Source organism: Pan paniscus, chromosome 16, assembly GCF_029289425.2.
Source record: "Pan paniscus chromosome 16, NHGRI_mPanPan1-v2.0_pri, whole genome shotgun sequence".
NCBI lineage: Eukaryota > Metazoa > Chordata > Mammalia > Primates > Hominidae > Pan > Pan paniscus.
The window spans coordinates 67,027,953-67,048,626 of NC_073265.2; the positions used below are offsets into that span (position 1 = coordinate 67,027,953).

Below are 20,674 nucleotides of genomic sequence, written 5' to 3' on the forward strand. Positions count from 1 at the left end.
AGTGATTCGGATCCCTGGGATGGTAGTGAACTCCCAGAGCTGTGCAGAGGATGACAGGAGCCAGGCTTCCAAACCATTGAGCAAAGCACTGACAGCCTCTGGCCCCAAATCCAGGAAGCACATATTTAACCAAGCTAGGGTCAAAAGGTCCCACAGGTCAGGAGCTTTTGTTCAACTGCCTCCAGCTGAGAACAGCCGCCAGCCCAGTAAACGTGCCACACGCAGCAGGAGCCCGCCTGCCAGGTCAATAAAGAAGGCCTGGGTGCCCTCCATGCCTCACCAAAGACCAGGGTCAGCGGATACCCTCGCAGTGGAAAACGGCTGTCCTAAGACTTAGAAAACTACCTCCATCTCTGCCACAAAATCCTCCTCTGTGAAATGGATAAGCAACTTGCCCACCGGTCCTGCATTCTCACAAAGTGGCTGAGAGATTCCAGAAGGATAATGGAGGTGGAAGTAAGGTTTAAGCCTGAAAGCTGATATTACCATAGACATTACCATACTCCAGAGACCCAGGTAGATACTGACTGGTCCAGCCACCACACCCCTCCACACAGCATCCAGGCTGAGATCAAGACTTCTAACCACACAGGTTCACAGGTGAGTGGCAGGAAAGAAGGCATATGGATGGGGGCTGCTTGGGATCCCAGCAGTTACAACCCCAGGGAAGTCCAAGCTGGAAGGACTCAGGAGCAACCAGAGAAGGCTTCCTAGAGGAGGAAAAACCTGCCCTGGAAACAAGGAGGATGAGGAACCTGCAGGAGTCCTGACCCCAGATCCTTCCTTGGGCCTCTCACTCCAGGAGACACGGGGTTCTCTCCCTCTCAGAGGCACCATCTTGGACCACAGCTTTCCATCCCATCTTCCACAGGACTGGCTGGGTTGGCACTTAGGGGTGTGGGGAGGTTCCCTCAGGCAGCCAGTACAGGTCCAGAGTGTGGGAGGAGACTCACAATGGGAGAGGGTACAAAGCACAGCCACAACCTCAATGCAGAGTGAGGCACGCGGGGGCATGGCTCCAAGCACGTATGGGGCACCAGGCCGGCAGACCTGGAGACGCCCCCGGCCTCTTGGGAGCTCCTGAGGGTCCAGGTCGGGTGGGGCGCGCCTTGCGGCAAGTTCCCTTCTTCCAGCCACCGTCCTGAGGAGCAGAAGGCGCGGGGACACACACATACACGCCCGGGCACGTCGCCGCACTCCCCCAACTGAACCTTGGTGTCTTCCTCCTGCCTGCAAAGACATCCCAGGCCCTGGGCCTGGGAGCTGTCCCCGCGCGGTCTTGCCTGACCCTAGCGGGGTCATAGTAGTCTGGCGCCCGGAGCGGCTCCAGCGCGGCGCCGCGGGCCTAGGTGGGTGTCCCAGAGAGCGGGCGGCTGCGCGACTGAGGAGCTGGAGGCGCACCCCTCCGCCCGCCAGGCGGCCCGGCCCACGCCCCCGCCCCACTCCCCTCGCGTTCTCTTCTCTGGAAAGGAAGGCCGGAGTTGCACCCTCAAAGCGCCTCCGTCCCCACCCCTCCCGGCCCGCCGCGCCCCAGGGGCTCCACAAAGTTGCTGCAAGTCGTCGGGGCTGCAGCTGCAGGTGAGGGTGAGGCGGGGCCGCGGCCTGGGGTGCCGAGCACGCCCCCTCCCAGCCCCAAGCGTGCACGCCCCCCACGGACGCGCACCCAGCACCCCACCCCCGCCGCTGCCCCCGAGGCTCCCGCCCAATCAGAGGCCGCGCACGCCGCGCCGCCGGCGGGCAGACACACCGGCTCCCCGGCCTGCGCCCCTGCGGCCCTGGCCCCGCTGCAGCGTCCCGGCCCGGCCACACTCACCGTCCCGGGCGCGCCGTCCGCGCGCGGCTCCGCTCCGGGCCGGCATCCCCCGGCTCGGCTGCCTCCGGTCCCCGCTCCGGCCTCGGTTCCCGCTCCGCAGGGCTCGGCTCCGCGATGGTGGCCGCGGCGGCGAGCGCGGCAGGGAGGGCGTGTGTATGCGCGTGAGAGCGCGCAGCGTGTGCATGTGCGTGTGCGCGGGAGGGTCCCGGCTCCCCTGCGCGTCTCGCTCCTGCCTCCTGCTCGCCACGCTGCGATGCCGGCAGAATCTCTACCGCGCGCCCCCACTGCCCGGCGCCCACACTCGCGCACACACGCGCACACCCAGGCGCGCACACCCGGCTCCGCACTCCCGACTCGCCCTCCTGGAGCGCTCACAAAGACCCCCTGCCGGGACGGCCGGAGCTTGCGGAGCGCGGCCCTGGGCCCCTCCGGGACCCGCCGGCCTCAGGTGCCCCGCTGCTCCCCGTAGGGACCCCGCGGGCGGCCCGGCTCCCGCACCCTGCCTGGCCGGGCCGCGGCCGCGCTCCCAGCCCGAACCCGGGCCCAGGTGCCGACTCGGGCTTCTCGCACTCCCGCGGGAAGCGCCGGCCCCCTCCGCGGCGCCGCCGCCCTTCTCCCCCCTTCCAGTCCGGCCTCTCCGGCGCCTCCCTGCCTTGTCCCACCTGCCCAGCCCGGTCCTCGTTCTCTCCGCTGCTCTCCGTCTGTCTCGCCGCCGCCCTCTCCCGCGCCCCTTCCTCCCCACCGCCCTGCGCTGCCTCTCACATTCTCCGCATTACAGCGGGTGCCGCCCGCCGCTCGCGGGGCCCAGGGTTCGAGCGCGCAGTGGGCGGCGAGGGGACCCGCCACGCCCGGCCCCGCCGCCCCCTCCGCTCTCCGCGGCTCCGCGGCTGCTAGCTCCGGCCTGGCGCTAGGGTGGCGACGTCCCGCGCTAGCCTCGGCTGCCGCTGACAGCTCTCATCTCGCCCGGGCTTAAAGGGATAGCGCACCCGGCTCGACCGGCCCCACCCGGGGGCGCCGGGGAGGGGACCTCGCTGCGCGGGAACAGTCCGGGGCGGTGGCACAGCCGGGGCCGTGCGGGCGACGCCCTCTCCGCCGCCGTGGAGCCCGGCCCTCGGGGCTGGAGGTGAGTCAAGGAGAAGGACGGTCAGACCACGCCATCCAGGGGGCGCTCAGCGGCCAAGCCTCTGGGCCGACAATGGGTGTGCGGCGGTGTAGGCTGAGCGCCCTGGACTGCGTGGCGGGGGATGGGGGTCAGTGAAGCTGCCGTCTGAGTCTGAACTCCAGGTGAAGACACCTGTCATGCTGGGAGGACAGGGCTCACGGGCTGGCGTCCCGCTCCTGCTGTGTGATCTTGGGCAAATGCCGACCCCTCTCTGCACCTCAGTTTACCCCCTTTGGGAAGGGCATGGCTTCCATCATTTCTGAGCCCATGCCCAGCTCTGATATGGTGTTAGGTCCCCATAGAAGGGGGAGTCCCAAGGTAGTCCCTCAGCCCCCAGAGTCCCACCTCCTTGCCTGTGAGAGCTGAGGCCACCGCTGAGACTGCAATCCTTGCCACCCCGGACACTCACCAGGACTGGTCTGCCTCTTCCTTCCAACTGCCTCATCAGGGAAACCAGGGAACGAGGTAAAGTTGAGTCAGTACAGGGACCTACCGTTTGCAGAGCTCCCTCACATCCAAGATCTCCCTGGACCCTCATGACACCCCTGGGAAGTAAAGTGCACCCCTACGCTCCCGGTCAGCCTGATCCTGGACAAGTCTAGCACGTGAGCATTTCGTCTTCAGGGCCCCCTCCCCACCCTTACTCCCACCCAGGCTGTCCCTTGCTCTCCAGAGGGATGCATTTTGCCCATTGTTCAGGAAGTTTCTGTCATATGCCCCATCCTGTGCTAGGTCCTGGAGACACAGATGATTTAGACACATTCCTAGCTTCAGAAAATAAGAATAAGGGAGGTATGATAGAGCTGTGGGGGGTGGAGGAGGTCCTGGAGGAGGTGACATTGAAGCCAGATAGTGAAGGATGAGTAAGAATTGGCCAGGCAGAAAGGAACACGAAGGGTATCCCATGCCAAGAGAAGAGCATGTGCAAAGACCTGGAAGTGGGAAACGGAGTGATGGGTGTTTCGGAGGGAAGAGAAGCTATAAATCCTTGATTTGAGGAGTTTCGACTTTGTTCTGGGGCAGCAGCAGAGCTGCCACTTGGCAAATCTAGGCAGCAGCGCCCACCCCCACCTTTCAGCCATCACAGAGGTATGGCTAAGGGCTTCCCAAACCCAGCAGCTTTTGCCAGAGGCCACCTCCTCTTCTGTTTCTCCCCTCTAAGCCCAGACCCACTTCTGCACCCATATCTACAGCCAGACGCAGCACAGCCTCCCCCTGCTGTCCGGAGCTGGAAGTAGGAGAAGCCCAGGCTGCGCTGTGGCTGTGATGTGAGTCCAGGAAGGGCCAGGCTCCTGTACCCACCCATCATGAAGGTGCCCTGTGAAGACCCTAGACTTTGGTATCAGGCAGATCCAGTATCATTTCCAGCCTCAGTGTCCTCCTTGGTACAATGGGAATAAAAATACATTGCCAGTAACATGACTGGCAAAGAATCCACGAGGGACGATGCTCAGGAATGGCTCAGCACACAGCGGGCATGCGGCAAATGGCCTTTTCTTCCCTGTGTCTGAGCTTGGCTTTGTGGCCCATCCCAAAGTCCCTGTTGTCTCCCCTCTCCCTCTTTCCCTGACCATTTTCCTTCTACCTCCCTACCAGACTTCCTAGGGGTCTCAAGGGAGATGAGCTCATGGCTGTTGCCTGCTCTGGCTCAGCACGCCTCCTGAGGAGTCTTCCCGGGGCTTCCAGGTGAGCCCTAGGGAAGCCACACAGAGACAAACAGCCTTTCCCCAGAGTCTCTGACATCCTTGCAGAGCAGCAATTTCAGCCTGCATCCCCATCCATTTCCCACCATCCAGTTCTCCCGCTTACTTCTGCTGTCTTGGAAGCCACACAGCCTTTGTGTCCGTGCTTGGGAATTTATGCCCAGCTATGCGGTGCAAACTCAAATAGGTGGCACACTTTCTCTGAGCCTTAACTCCCTCCCTAAGTATGGGAGCAAGCTGATATGCACCACAGGGATGACGAACCTGAGTCTATGTCATTTATTTTCCCCAGCAAGTCCAAGCCTAGGCCCTCTATCCAGGAGTTCTGCACAAAGGCAGTCATGTGCAGAGGCCTCTCTGGGGTCCCCTTGTGTCCTGCCCTTGTGCTGGTGGCCAGAGGCTGTTGCCACGTCTTCCTTCCAGCAGGCTTTACAGAGAGGCATGGCATGAATAATGACCAGGCCCACTCTACGGCCAGAGCAGTAGTAGCTGGGGGCCTGGGGCAGGGACCAGGAACAAGACCAGTTGGGCAGCTAGCTCCAGGAGGTAGCTCCTCTACCAGGGGCTGGTGGCTGGCTGCTTTCCACCACAGAGGCTGGGTCAGTGCCCCAACAAATGCCTGCCCAGGGCCGCTCTGCTATTTCCAGCCATCTTCATGGGCCAGTCATGGAGAACTTTGGCAGTGTTCCAGATCTAATCATCACGCCAGGTCCAGCCGAGACTGAGAGTGGCCCACATGGAATTCGAGGAGGCAATGGGCATTTCCCACCCACTTCCTCTGAAACCCCTGGTTTCCTAAGCCAGGCTGAAAAGCAGGTCACCAAGTGTTCAGAGAAATGCCCCACCCAGCTGGGCTGTCTCCTTGCTATCTCTAAACACATCCAATCTTCCCACCTCCACGTCTTTCCCCACCTGTCCCCATGACTTTTGGTTTCCACACGTCTCAAGTCCTTCCATCCCTAAGCAGCTGGCGTCAACCACCCCCTCCCCACCCCGATCTCCCTCTTTACTCTTGGCAGAGTGTGGCCAGGAGATTTTCATTCATTGGCTCACCCTCACACTGATCTTGGTGTTATCATTCCCATTTCAGAGAAGAAAAAAGCAAGGCTCAGGGAGAAGTTCCAGGATTTGAACTGAGAGCCAACATTCTTTATTCTTTCCATGAACATGCATTGTGGGCCTACTTCATGCCACACATTGCACCAGGCATGGGGAATACATGGTGGAGACCTCAGAGTCCAGATGAGACAGGGAGAAACCAAACCACCATGCAAACAAATGTAAAATGACAACTGGGACAAATGCTGTGACAAGGTCTGTGGGGACCTGGTCTAGTCTGGACTAGGGAGTCAGGAGAGGCTTCTTGCAGGATGTGACATTCAACGTAGCACCAGAAGGTGGAGTAGACAATGACCCAGAGAAGTGGGGACTCCAGAGAGAGGGAACAACGCTTTCAAAGTCCCCATGGTGAGAGGAAAGAGAGAAAGGCCATGTGGCCAGAGCATGAGGAGAGAGGATTAGAGATGGGGGTGCAGGTGGCATGGGTCAGGACAATAGGTTCTAGTGGGACCAGCAAGGAGTTGGGGTTTTAGCCTAGAGGCTCTGGGCTGGCCCTGGAGGTTCAAAGCAGAGGACAGTGCTGCCACTGTTCCTCCAACTGTCACCTCCCAGCCCACCACTCTGCACCCAGGGACCACTTCCACCCTCTTCTCTGATGCCCAGGCCCTGGCACAAGGTGAGACATCCTGGGGAGTCAGACTGGGCAGCCTCGTGAGGGAGCAGGAGGCCTTGGCCCCACCTCTCGTCAGATGCTAGCTGGATGCCTCCAGGCAGCACTTGCCCCTCTGTGTCCCCCAGAACTATGAAGAATGGACTGATTGTCTTCTGCCGTCTCTGGTTGATCCTGTAACAAGGGAATGGAGAAGATACAGCATGACTCCAACCAGGCCAGATTCCAGGGCCTTGGCCCTGCAGTGAGCAGAGGGGCTGCCTGAGGCCTGCTGCTGGCCTATGCCTTCCCATCCCTCCTCCACCCTTGAGCCTGCCTCACCTGGCTCTTCCCAAGGAGGGCACTCCAGGAAGCTTTCTTCCTCTCCCCACCCCAGACCTCACCTGCACCCTCACCCATGTCTCCACTATCAGCCTGGCAACTGCATCAGATGACTGGGAGTCCCTGTTGGCCTGTCAGTGCTCAGCTGGACTGTTGAGCCTCTGGTTTTCCAGCTGTAGAAGGGTGTCATTCTCTACTCTTCCTGTGTCCCTGGACAGGAGAGGATGGTGTGAACTGGAATTCTTGTCATAACCATCAGCTACTCTGCCAGAGTGCTCCTTCCTGTCAAGCATCCTCCTGAGACCCTGAAGTCAGCACCACTGTGGGCCACAGACATACCAGCTGACCCCATAAAACCTTCCCTGGAAAGTTGTAGCCAGCTGCATCCCCCGAGTAGGACTGTATCGCCGTCGTGGGCACCAGTGAGCAGAGACAAGATTATAGTGCCCATTAACAGTGGAAAATTGAGGCTCCAGACAGAAGGGGCTGGCCCAGGCCACCACAGCAAGCCCTCCTACCTCACCCCATCCTAGACTGCCTGGGTGGGTCCAGGGAAGCAGGACTATGTGGGGTGCCATCTCCCATCCCCCAGTGTTCCCTCGAAGGTTCAGAAAGCAGCTGCTCCCTCCCAGGTGACACTGCACCTTGCCATCTGTGTGAGGGGCCTCTTCTCTTGTGTGAGTTGCACTTTCTGCTTGGGATGCTGCCTTACCTTGTTAAGGGCCCTGCCTAAAGAGGCAGGGGTGGCCCTGTAGGAGCTGTCCCCAGGTCAGCACAGGGCCTTGAGCTCATAGAGCAGGGGCCAGGCCCGCTTGTTGAGAGGGCCGAGGTCAATCCACAGTCTGCCACATCAGCTTTTTCTATACTTAATCACACCTACCTGAAACGTGGGGAGTGCTTTGCTGTCCACAAGTCTAATTGTACGTGTCTTCTCAGGGAAGGCGCCCTACAGCCCAGGGAAGCAGGAACAGGGATTATCCGCATTGTACAGATAAAGAAACCAAGGTGCAGGGTTATGGCCATCTGGACACTGGATCCCTGCAGTCCAGCACAGTCACACAACAGGGCCTCAGGAAAGGGTGGTGCTGGAGGCAGCAGGGCAGCAGGAGCTGTGGGTGTCGGGGTTCTGGGCAGAGAGTGAACCTTGCCTGTTACTGAGAGATAGAGATAGGACTGAGCTTGCACTTTGGAAGGCCGAGGAGTGGGGTGGGGGTGGGTGGTGGGAATTTGGGGACCTGGGAGTATGCATAGTTTGGGGAACTGACTGGCCATGCAGTTCCCACTCACCATGGTGGGCCCTGTGCTGGGCCCATGGGGTCTATCCTTAGGGAACACACAGGCTGTGGGCAGACAGGCACATGGATAGCCATGCACACAGAGGAAGGCCAAGGTTCCAAGTTCTGGAGTGGGCACTGTGTTGGGGTGGGGGCTGGAGGCCAGCAGTGTCACAGAACTGAGAGTTAGGAGTCCGTGGAGCCTGGACCTGAGGAAGGGATGGCCTGGCGACGCATCTATGCAGGCATCAGCGGAATCTGGCTCTCCCAGAGAGGTGAGAGGCGATGGTTCGCTGGGCTGGGGAAAAGGGCCTGGGGCATGGGGAGTACCCTGGAGGAGGAAGCATGACTAGGTCCATGTCCCTTCTGAGTCCTCAACTCCCACCAGCCCAGGCCTGGCCTGATGCAGGGGTTCAAGGAGTATGTGCTAGCCACATGGATGTGTTTGAATGCAAGAATGCAAGAAAGAAGAGCAGGGAGAGGGAGAGAGGGAGGGAGGAGGGACCAGCATGAGCACAGACAGAAACCTATGAAAGTACCTCCACTGTTGGGGAAGGAACAGGATGGTGAGTGGGGTGGGGCTGGAGGGGACCCCCAGGCCTTTTCAGCAGATTAACTGTTTCCTGGGAGCTGACCCCTGCCAGGCTTCACAACCTTGTTCCAGGGAACCCTCACCCGGACACCTGCTGTGAGCAGTCATTGGATGCAGCTGCCCCTGGAAGGGCAGGAGTGCTGCAGCCTGAAGGGGCTCCTGGGCAGTGCCCTCCTCCCCTGCTGCTGGGTTGCCAGAGCTGATAGGCCCCAGGTGAGGACCCTCCCCCTGGCGAGGAGGCTGAAGAGAGAGCCTACTTGCCCAAGGCCTTACTCTTCTAGGGACAGCTGCATCCAATGACTGCTCCAAGCATGGGATAAAGGCTGCCCCTCTTGTCCCATCTCAGAACACCCCTGCAGAGACAGCTCGGATCCAGAGCTCCTCACAGAGTCTGCCTCATAAAGGCGTCATGGCCCAGCTCCCCCGGCCCCATCCTGCCTGCCTCCACGCGGATCTCCCTCACAGTCTGCTTCCTGGGGAACCAGCCTGTCCACACTGGCGTTATCATCCCCGTTTACCCATGAGGGAACTGAGGCACCGAAGTGTTAAGTGACATGCCCGTTGTGCCCAAGGTTGCCCAGCTGATAAGTGGCAGGTCAGGTCCCAGCTGGGGAAGGAGGAGACCAGGGCCCCAGGCTGGCTGGAGGTGGGTGGGAGAGGTCAGTCCCCAGGTAAGGCTGGCCCGGCCCACAGGCCAGCACTGGAACCCACAGGGACCTCTTCCATCTGCCCCCTCTCCCCATTCCACAGACAGAGAAACAAGTCAGAGAGAATAAGACTTGCCCAGGCTCATGACATCAGTTAATGATGGCCCCAGGAATATTCTCTAGAATATTCTGTCTGCCTCCCAGCCCAGCATAGGTGTTACCTTTGGACAAGAGTGATGTTCACTTTCTGCCTGCCCCACTTTCCAAACCCTGCACTGGGTCTCAGGGTCATGAGTCTGGCTGGATTGACCCTTACCAAATTTCCCATGGCTGGAATGAGGTGCCTGAGGTTCCCCCAAGCCCTTCGCAGAGACCCCTGCAGCTGCCTGAGCTGTCCAGCTCTGGCATGAGGATGGGATGTATTGGGCTGGGTGGGCAGGCAGGCATCTGACTGGCACAGCAGAGCAAACAGACGGGAAGGAAATCAATTTGAGTGTTTGATTAATTTTAATTTTTAATTTTCAGGGAGAGTAATGCACCCCATTTGACACCGCACACTCGCTGTGAGCTGCTGGCATTCACCATTGCTACTACCACTGCAGCCTGGTGTGCCCAGTGGCTCCCTGCCCTTCTGTCAGGCGAGCCTGTCCCCTGCATGGCAGACTGGCCTTCTGCAAAGCTGGGAGAGAGGGTCCCCTTGTAGGGTCGTCCACCCCTTCCGCCTAGGAGAAAAGGGTCTACTAAGTTCCCTCTGTGTGAGATGAGTAGGGCCAAAAATGTGTTCCCTTGGGGAAGAGCCCAGTTGGACAATGTCTATTCTAAAGTCAGGGTGTGTGAATGGACTTTCAGACTTGGTGGCAGACCAGTTTAAGGGGCAAGGGAGACTCTAAGCACACCTCGTCCCGCAGGGACTGAGTAGTTGCCCAGCCTACCTACATTCATGGACGGCCCTATACTTAGAGTCAGGTCTGTTTTAAAACTGGAACAGTCCTAGCTCTGTGTCCTGCCACTTTGAGAGTCAAAGCTCTGCTGTCTCTTTGTTTATTTGGAACTTGACCACGCGTGGGCTGGGGAAAGATGGCCTGACCTGGGAGAGACTAAGTCTCCCCCTCAACTCGTGGCTTCTCTCCCACTGCCAGGGCCCAATCCCTGAGAGCAGTGTCCTATGAGGTTGACAGCAGAGGCCCTGGAATGAGGCAGGCCTGGCCGGAACTGTGGCCCTGCCACTTGTTAGCTGTGTAACCTTGGGGAAGTCACATATTCTTGTTGAGTATAGCCTTCAGGGACCCTTCCAACTCTTCTCCTTCAGGACTCACCTTCTCTTGGTATCTTCAAAACGCAAGGGTCGATGGCCTCCTCCAGGAAGCCCTCCATGATGAAGCCTTCTTTTTTCTCCACCTCTACTATTTCCAGCTCTGAACATGAACTCTCTCTGGCCCCTCCTTGGCCCTCAGTAGTTTGACTTTGCACACCTCACCCTCTGCATGGGGTGTGTGCCAGAGACAGCATGGCCTTTAAAGCAGACATCCCTGGTTCAAATCCCAGCTCCGCTCTATGCTGGCCGCCTAGGCCCATCCCTTGAGCACCTCAAATGCAATGGATTCAAAACTGAACTTATCACCCCTCCCCGAGTCTACCCTTGCCCCTTTTTCATCTCAGTAAACGGCACCTGAGTTTACCAGTTTCTCAAGCCAGAGAGTTAGGAGCCATCTGAGACTCTCCCTCTCTCCTGCCTCATTCCCTGCATCCTATTCTGTCCCTGTCCTTGGCTACATACCCCGTGATGGGGCAGGCAGAGGGGAGGATGGAGATTCTCTACTGCCTTGCATGGCAGGGCTGGGAGAACACTCAGAGAACACCCAGTTCTCCCCTCCCATTTTATAGATGAGGACACTGAGGCTCAAAGAGGGTCAATACCTGCCCTGGGTCTGATGGTGAATTGTTCATAGCAGAGCTGGACTGAGAAGCCAGGTCTCCTGTGCAACCTAGGTGAGCATCTTGGTCAAGGCCAGGCCCTGTGACAGTGGCAGAAAGAGACCAGATTTCCTGAAGCCCTGGCCTACTTCCCCCTACACCCCAGGCCCAGAGAGTTTGCAGGGGAGGAGCGAGGGAGTGGGGTTGTGCTCAAGTTCCTGGGCAGAATGAATGATCTACCAGTGAGAGTTCATGAAACCAGACATCACAGTATCCAGAACCACATCATCATGGGTGATTCTGCAGCCCGGCTCCTGGGAGTCCTGCTTGAATCTGGCCGCAGGAGCAAGCGAGGAGAAGCCTCAGTCATGGAGCCAGTGGCCATCCTCTGTGTCCCCCCACCCAACTCTCACAGTACCTGAAATTCCACTGCTGCGTCTGGCCCAAGTGCAAATTAATACATTCTCTGACCAATGGAAGAGCTGGTACAAGGGTGGGAGAGAGGGCACGAAGAGGAGTCAGCCAGGCTGAGGGTCCCATGGGGCATCCAGGATGACAGGGCTTAGTCCCCTTTATTTTTTTATTTTTATTTTTATTTTTTTTTGAGACAGAGTCTCACTTTGTTGCCCAGGCTGGAGTGCAGTGGCACAATCTCAGCTCACTGCAACCTCCACCTCCCGGGTTCAAGCAATTCTCCTGTCTCAGCCTCCCAAGTAGCTGGGATTACAGGTGCCCACCACCACGCCCAGCTATTTTTTTGTATTTTTAGTAGAGACAGTTTTCACCATGTTGGCCAGGCTGGTTTTGAACTCCTGACCTCAAGTGATCCACCCACCTCGGCCTCCCAAAGTGCTAGGATTACAGGCACGAGCCACCACACCCGGCCTAGTCCCCTTTATTGAGCACCTTCTGTATGCTGGGCACGATGCCAAGTACTTTGTAAGCTTTAGCTCAATTCTTCTTCCCTGTAGCTCCAAGGTTTCCCACCATGAGGCCCAAGCATCACCCAAACTTTCTGGGTCTCACTGTCCGCCCCTGTAAGATAAAAGTATAATCATATCTGACTGACTCACCTGGTATCCACAAAATTTTTTAAAGAAAATTTAAGAAATGAAATTAATAATAACCACTTCTAGAGGCTGCTGGATGATTAAACAAGAACATGTGTGTAAAGTGCTTCCTACAATGCTGGACACAAAGTAGAGGCTAATTAAATGCTGATTATAAATGAACTAGCTCATGTGGTAAGGCCCACAACTTGCTCAGTTCATGCTTGTCAAATCTGAGCTGTTAGTAAGGTAAATGCTTTGCCACTTTCTCCTGGAATGGGGCAGAGCTGGGCGTAAAGAGGGGTGTCTGGCCAGGGCTAGGGCACAAAGGAGTTGTCCAGAAATCCAGAGCACTGACACTAAGACAAGGCAGAGAGAAGGAGTGAGGTCACAGGAAATGAGCCACAATAGACCAGCCCCCGATCTTGTCTTCTAAAAGCCTCTCTCCCTGAGGTTTGAGTCTGGGCGGGCCAGATCCAAAGTCTCCAAGTTCTCTGGTGCTTCCAAGCCTGGAAGTCAAGAAGAAGGAAGGAGAGCCTCACCCACTGGGAGGGAGAGGTGAGTGGAAGAGACCCAAAGTGAGACAGAGACGTCAGGATAACAACCACGTGACAGCCACCACTACGAAGCACTTACAGCATGCACATGTGCTCAGCCTGCACTACGTTTTCTCATTGTAATCCTCTAAACAACCACATCAAGGATACTGTTAGACCCATACACAGATGAGACTCCAGGAGGCTAATTATGACTCGCCAAGGTCATGGCCTGTAAACCTCAGAGCCAAGATTTAAGCCTGGATCTTTCTGGCTCTAAAGACCATTCTTGGAACCACTATGAAAAAGAAGAAAGAACGGGGAAGTTGGTGCCAAGGTCCAGCATCTCAAGGTCCCAGACTCCCCGGCCCAGGGCAGTGGGGCCTCCAATCTCCCAAACTAATACTTCCTTAGACAGCCTTGCAGACACTCCAATGGCTTACGAGCCCAAGGAATATCTGCCTATTCCCAGCCTTTGACCCTGGAGGTAAGACCAGGTGTACCATGGGAAAAACCTGGCCATGCATCAGAGCTGGGGCAGAATGCTTGGGGTTAAAAATAACATTTTTACAGCAATAAGTCCATGCCAACCACTGCTCTAAGTTATATATATATATATATATATATATGTTTAATTCTCACAATAACATGTAGAAGTGAGTATCATCCCCATTTTATAAATGAGGAAACTGAGGCATACAGTGCTTAATGCACCCAAAGTCTCACAGCCTGAGTGGCAGAGTCCAGGTTTAATTTCAGGCAGTGAGGTTGCAGAGGCTGTGACTATAATCATTCAACATCCTGCCTATAAAAACAACGAAGGGCTGCTCTCAAGCCCAGAGCCATGCAGGATGGTGTTGGGGATAAGATTTGACTTACAGCTATTACTTGCTCACAATTTTTAGAATGCAGAAAATAAGACACCTGTGTCTTTGCAGACTTGGCATAGAGCAGCAAGCTGGGCTGCTCCTGCTCTTGCCTTTGCTTAGAGAGATATAGCCCCAGGCAGTGAGGCTGACCCACTGAATGACTTGGGCAAGTCATGTTCCTTCAGGGCCCAGCACCCCCTCCCTTTTTTTTGATACAGAATTTCGTTCTTATTGCCCAGGCTGGAGTGCAATGGCTCAATCTCAGCTTACGGCAACTTCTGCCTCCCAGGTTCAAGTGATTCTCCTGCCTCAGCCTCCCAAGTAGCTGGGATTACAGGCATGTGCCACCACGCCCAGCTAGTTTTGTATTTTTAGCAGAGATGGGGTTTCTCCATGTTGGTCAGGCTGGTCTCAAACTCCTGACCTCAGGTGATCCACCCGCCTCCATCTCCCAAAGTGCTGGGATTACAGGTGTGAGCCACCTTGCCCGGCAGCACCAGCCAGTTCTAAAAAACCAGCCTCCTCATTCCACCCACCTCCTGGAGTCTGAGGCACTCTTCAGGGTTCTGAAATACCTCTCCTGGCTGTAGGCCAGTGGTCTGGAGACCCTAAAGCTGACCTGGTTCTCTAAATACGTTCTTTAAATCCAGGCAGGAAAATCAACATTGGACATGGACTGTTACTCTAAACACACAGGGGGAGCTGTTTCTTAGATCCCCCCACCCCGGCAAGAAGGGTCCCTTTGCGAAGTTCATAAATCAGTGCACCTCTCTCTCCTCCCTGTGGATGGCTCCATTCGCATCTGAATTTCCATGTGATGGAGGTGCCTTAATGAGATGGGCTGTTCTGTAACCCCAGAATTGGGGTGAGTGCAGCAGGAGGTGTTTAGCACGGGGCTGAGTAAATGTCATCAGCTATTGTCGTCACTACCACTATTGTCATCTGCCCTGGGCAGCCCCCTCTTCTGGGACAGCAACCACACCCTGTTGTGCACCCCCAACTTGCAGCTCCAGAAAGCACACCCAGGAAGAAGGCAGTGGTCTTCATCGCTATCTTAGAAAGGTGGCCAGATGGCAGTGTTCTGGGAAAAGGGGAGGAATCTCTCCCTTTAGAGGCTGCCAGCTGGGACACAGGACCTCATTAATCAGTCTCCATTGCAGAGTAACCATGCTGGCTCCACCACTGGATTCAAGGGCCTTCAACTCCTTTCGGAGATCCCCTTTGTGCTAAAGCCCCCTGCCTTGGGGGACCTGGAATATCCGTGTCCCTCTTGTGCTTTCAAACGAAAACTAGGTAAAGGTCTAGAGAGGCTGTACTGTGAGGTCCTGGAGGGGCAGCCCCATGAGGTAGCTCCATGACAAACTGACTATGAGGCCAGCTGTTTCCTCCACGCTCCACTTCTCTGGGCCCCCAGGCTCCCCATCCCAGTTGGAAACCAGGCAGCCACATTCTAGCTGTTGAAGAAGGCAGGGGCCCTCCCCATTTAAGAAAGGGGCCCAGCTCATGGGGAAAGGGCTATGCACCCACAACAAAGGTGGGGGGTAGGGAGAGAGGAGAAACTATGCCTCTTCTCTTTGCTTCCTCACCCCCACATTCTCCCAGCTACCCCAGCTCAGAAGGGGCAAGGCCCAGGGAAAATGCCCCTCACTCTTGTCATCATATCTAGCCCCAGCCAGCTGGGACACAGGACCTCGTTAATCAGTCTCCATTGCACAGTAACTATGCTGGCTCCACCACTGGATCTGGGGACCTTCAACTCCTCCTTTCAGAAACAGAGTACCAACTGTGTTCCTGACCTGTACCAGGCCATTCTCTTACACACTTTTGATCCCATTTGATCTTTATGATAGCATGTGGAAGTAGAGATTTTACAAATGAGGAAACAGGCTCAGAGAGGTCAAGGCATTTTCCCAAGGTCACACAGCTGAGAAGGGGTGAATCTGGAAACTCCAGTCTGCCCTTTTGTAGCCTGATGAGAGCAGCTGTGCCAGCCCTGCCCCAAATGGTTGACCCCACAAGGTGGCCACAGCACCTCTGCCTGAAACCTACATTGAGGGGTCAAGGGGAAAAGGAATGCCTGGCCTGGCACTGCTTACACCTGCTCTGGGAGAACCTGTCCGTCTGGCTCCCTGGGCCTTCAGAGAAAATGCCGTGTGGGTAATGGTCAAGGTGTTAGATTTTCCTGGAGAGGAAAAGCAGTCACCCCCCAAGGCACAACTTCTTCCTTGCTCCCTGCTTGGCAGGGAGTCGGGCACCCAGCACACTGCCAGGGCTGAGAGTGGGAAACAGAGAGGGAGTGTGCATTGAGGGGTCCAGGAGGCAGCTGTGCCCTCCTTCCCACCCACTTGACCACGGGCCACTCACTTGACTGGGCCACTGAGAAAGATTCATCAGAAAATGTTAATATGTTCTAAAAGGGTCAAGGGTCACAAGTGTCACCCATCCCCCAGGAGTTAGGCAGTTAAGAGGAAGTGGGCCCACTGAGGGGGTTAGGGAAGTGCCACCCCACATGGGCACACAGTCTCAGGACTGCCAGGCCTCCCGATTTTTCAAGAGAAGCCAAAATTCAGACTTTGTGCAGAAAATGCCCATTTTTTAAAGGTTGGCCACTAATTCGATTTTTTTAAAGTACCATGTGGGCCAAACATCTTGCTTCTGCCCTTAGATGTTCCCATTGACCCAGGCTCAGTGGATATCAGCACAGTGTAAGCCCTTTGCTCACACAGGGCTCCCCACCATGGACACCCTCCCCTTCTTTCTGAATCTTCCCATGTCACTTCTTGGGTCCTCTCCATCCCCAACCTCCGGAGCCATAGAGGGGTGCCTGGACCCAGGCCCAGCACTTCCCAGTTCCCAGAGCCCCTTTGCTGTGGTTTGAGTATTTCTGTCAACTCCAAAATTTATGCTGAAACTTAATTCCCAGTGCTACAATATTGAAAGGTGGAACCTTTAGGGAGGTGGTTAAGTCATGAGTACTCTGCCCTCATGAATGGATTAGGGCCTTTAAAAAGGACTTGTGGCTGTCTGGGCCCAGTGGCTCATGCCTGTAATCCCAGCACTTTGGGAGGCCAAGGCAGGTGGATCACCTGAGGTCAGGAGTTCGAGACCAGCCTGGTCAACATAGTTAAACCCTGCCTCTACTAAAAATACAAAAAATTAGCTGGACATGGTGGCACACACCTGTAATTCCAGCTACTTGGGAGGCTGAGGCAGGAGAATCGCCTGAACCTGGAAGGCAGAGGTTGCAGTGAGCCCACATGGCGCCACTACACTCCAGCCGAGGCAACAGAGCGAGATTCAGTCTCAAAAGAACAAAAAAAGTGGGGGCTTGTGGTATTTGTGGGCGTGGGATCACCCTCTTTTACTCCTCTACCATGAAAAGAAATCACATTCTTCCCATCAGAGGATGCAGCCTTCAAGGCGCCACCTTGGAAGCACAGAGCAGCCCTCACCAGACAGCAAAACTGCCAGCACCTTGATCTTGGACTTCCCAGCCTCCAGAGCTGTAAGAAATGAGTTTATGTTCTTTATAAATCACCCAGTCTCAGGCATTTGGTTAGTGTGGCACAAACGGAATAAGACATCCTTTCCATACACTCGCATCTGAGCCTCAGGCATCATGGTCCCCTTCTAAAGATGTAGAAACTGAGGCTCAGAAGGGACAGAGTCTTAAGTGGGTGGGCCCTGACCTCAGCCCAGGCCTCCTTCTGCTGCCCCAAGTCAGTGAGCTGATCCCTCCTGCAGCCCAGGGAATACAGGCAAGCCCTTTCCTCCTGCGCTCCACCAGACTGAATTGGCCTGAGCACAGATGAGGACACCAGGCTGTTGTGAAGAGCAAGACACCAGGATTCTGGGAGCAGAGGAAGCACTGATTTTACTCAACTCTCCATCCTCAGTAGGCCTTTAAAAAAAATTTTTTTTTTTTGCAACAGGGTCTCATTCTCTTACCCAGGCTGGAGTGTAGTGGTGCGACCATGGCTCACTACAGCTTCCACGTCACAGACCGAAGTGATCCTCCCACCTCAGCCTCCTGAGTAGCTGGGACTACAGGTGTGTGCCATCACTCCCAGATAATTCATTTCTTTCTTTTTTGAGACAGCATCTCACTCTGTTATCCAGGCTGGAGTACAGTGGTGCAATCTTGGCTCACTGCAACCTCTGCCTCCCAGGTTCAAGCAATTCTCCTGCCTCAGCCTCCTGAGTGGCTGGGACTACAGCTGCGTGCCACCATGCCCAGCTTTTATACTTTTAGTAGAGATGGGGTTTCACCATGTTGGCCAGGCTGGTCTCAAACTCCTGACCTGAAGTGGTTTGCCCACCTCAGCCTCCCAAAGTGCTGGAATTACAGGCGTGAGTCACTGCGCCCAGCCTTAATTCATTTGTTTTTTATAGAGACAGGGTCACTATGTTGCCAGGGCTGCAAGTGAACACTTTTGATTGACATTCTGTGGTGGAGCAGGGCCCCAGTCCCCAGAAAGGGCCAAACTAGGCTGTAGGTAGGCTGCTAGTGGCTTTGGTAGTGGGAATGGATGATGGACTAGTTGGATTTTTCTCCATTTGGAGGTGATGCTGGCTCTGTTATGTGCAGTCTCATTGATTTTTTAATCAAGAAATTGCTCCATTGGTGGAGTAGGCAGGGATGGGAACTAGGCTCAGGGGCCTAGGCTCACAGAGAGCTGGGGCTCAGGACCCAAAACACGGCTCGTCATGGGAGACTGGAGAGGTGAGGAAATCCACAAGCCTAAGACATGAAAGAACCGATGTCCTTTCTCTGTGTTTTACACATACGCACACACGTGCCCAAGGCATGTATGCAAACACCAGCACATGCACACACATGCGTAAACAGGCAGATATACACACAAACACACTCATAATCCTCCAAGCCTTTGCTCACACAGGGCTCCCCACCTGGGACGCCCTCCCCTTCTTTCTGAATCTTCCCATGTCACTTCTTGGGTCCTCTCCATCCCCAACCTCTGGAGCCATAGAAGTGTGCCTAGACCCAGGCTCACACTTGGGGTAATACCCATACCTAACCCTCTACAGGAGTTCTGGGTGTTAGTGGGGTGAGGGCTGGGGGAAAGGGTCCTGAAGCAGGTTCAAGTCCAGGGCCCAGGACAGTCCCAGGACTGACAGCGGGGCAGGGAGGCATCCTGAAGCTGCCAGGATGGGAGTGCTGAGCCTGCTGGCAGGGGTCTGATGAGGCCCCTCTGTAAGGAGAAAAGAACAGCCCAGGCTGGGCCAGGAAGGGCCTGAAAACGCCTCCTTCAGTGCCCTCTCCTGGAAGCCCTCCAGGACTGCCAGCTGCTCTCTCCTTTCCCTGAATTCCTCAGCCCCGACTATTGGCAGAACCCACTGGATACTATGCTCAGGGAATTTTAAATCAATCTTCCTGGAGCCCCCAACCTTTGGGATCAGCTCAGACCCAGGATTGGACTTATAAAATCCAAGCCCCTCAGCAGTGAGGAGGCAGCCTCCTGCACCTAGCAACGGATAAACCAGACCAAATATGATTGGTCACTTCCCTCTCATGGGAGGGAATGCATGAGCTGATTGGCTGGTGATGCTTATAAAAGGGAGAAGCCAGTGGGCTCAAAGAAGCAAACCCGTGCTAAGAGAGATGGTCGGGCTTGGCTGTCTTCAAAGAGGACAGTCCCAGCTCAGAACTCCTCCGTTACCCAGGCAGGCCAGAGCAGAGAACTATCCAGTGGAGGGGTCCCGTTTCAGCCACACTTCCAGCAGATTTCAACCTTGGTATTCCCAGGAAGGTGGGCCCAAACTCTCAGTCTGCTCATGGGGCAGAACTATTTGCAATGAAGTGAAAGGTTCTGGCACTCGGAGGGTTAAGCCTAGATTAACCAGAACCAACCTATCCACGTTCCCCAGAGGGCCCCAGCACCCATAGGCGAGGGTGTGTTTCTGGAAGGTAGGCAGGGGTCCAGCCACATCTGGGAGAAGCCAAGAGCTTCCAAGCTGGAGGGGCTTTGGGGATGATGTAGCCCAGTTGCTACTACACATATCAGGAAACAGTGGCCCAGAGAAAGGGAGGCAGGGGAGAATTTGTCCTTGGTCACTCAGGTACTTACAAGCAGATGGGACTGGGACCCAACTGGTCTGTCCAGGGCTCTTTCCCCTGCACCACTCAAGCCTGCAGATCCTGTGTTGGGCCCGGCTCTTGTTTACCTTCCTGCCTTTGCATATACGCCTGGGATGCCGTTCCCTCCACCTCCACCAGGTAAGCCCCCACCCACTCTTCAATTTTCAACCCCAGGATCACCTTGTCTAGGAAGCCCTCTCAGGTGCCCTCTTTGTTCATCTTTGTGCTCCCGAGGCCTCCTGCACACCCAGCTCTGGTCACACTGGACTCTCACTGTGTGTTTACATGTCTGTCTCCCCACAAGGCTGTGACCCCTCGAGAACAGGGTCTGTCTGCTCCATCCTCATGTCTCCGCCAGCCCGGTCAGGTCCAGGGCACAGCTAAAGGCTGATAAGTAAATGTCTCTTCAGTAGAGGAATGACAGACTTTGGTATTTTAATCTCACAGTTTTCTTCCAACATGATTCCCGTTTTCTGTGTGCCCAGCCCTGTGCTTGGTCAGAGAAAGAGGGGGAAGAGCAGAGGTCCAAGCCCCACTCTCAAGAGCTCCCAGTCCGGATCAGGGCAGATGTGTTCAGTCAAGGGTCCAGGCATCGTGAGCTTGGGGTTATTACTTAGAGACCTGGGTGCCAGGAGTGGGAGCACTAGATGCGGCTGAAACTGGTTTTGCCCTGGCCTGGGTGCGCATGCAGCAGGCAGATCCTAGGAGGGGGCTGTCTGCTTCCCTAGGTCTTCCGGGCCCATTGTAAAGCTGTGAGACCACTGCTCTGAAGAGCTCTCAGGCCCCATTGCACAGCTCCAGGGGGCATTTCCTATGTGAGCAGCACACCCCTGGAACTCTGCTTCATAGACTACAGTGTGAATGATACCCACCCCCTGCCCCCCCAACCCCCGCAGAGCTATGTGATGCGGTGGCCCTTGGGGGCTCAGGGCACATGAGCTGATGGTGGGCCCCAGTGGGAGTCC

At 55.9% G+C, this 20,674-nt stretch overlaps 1 protein-coding gene and 1 long non-coding RNA gene across 7 annotated transcripts in view; one reads left to right on the forward strand and one right to left on the reverse strand.

Moving 5' to 3' along the window:
• The window catches only part of LINGO1 (leucine rich repeat and Ig domain containing 1), a 322,019-nt gene extending 319,291 nt beyond the window's left edge, over nt 1–2,728 (reverse strand). For 4 of the 6 annotated variants that reach the window (XR_004666602.3, XM_034939229.3, XM_034939225.3 and 1 more), the window contains exon 1: nt 1,814–1,953. The gene's annotated coding sequence lies outside the window, so the exon portion shown is untranslated. Of the gene's footprint in view, nt 1–1,813; nt 1,954–2,475 lie in introns of those variants that run through there. The other 2 variants (XM_008963493.4, XM_008963491.5) reach the window with 2 other exon arrangements.
• Nucleotides 2,729–2,799: 71 nt separating this feature from the next.
• LOC117976067 (uncharacterized) overlaps nt 2,800–20,674 on the forward strand; it is a 32,270-nt gene continuing 14,395 nt past the window's right edge. The window contains exons 1-4 of the long non-coding RNA XR_004666603.3: nt 2,800–2,936; nt 17,013–17,114; nt 17,542–17,659; nt 19,691–19,847. This is a non-coding gene — a long non-coding RNA (uncharacterized LOC117976067). The remainder of the gene's footprint in view (nt 2,937–17,012; nt 17,115–17,541; nt 17,660–19,690; nt 19,848–20,674) is intronic.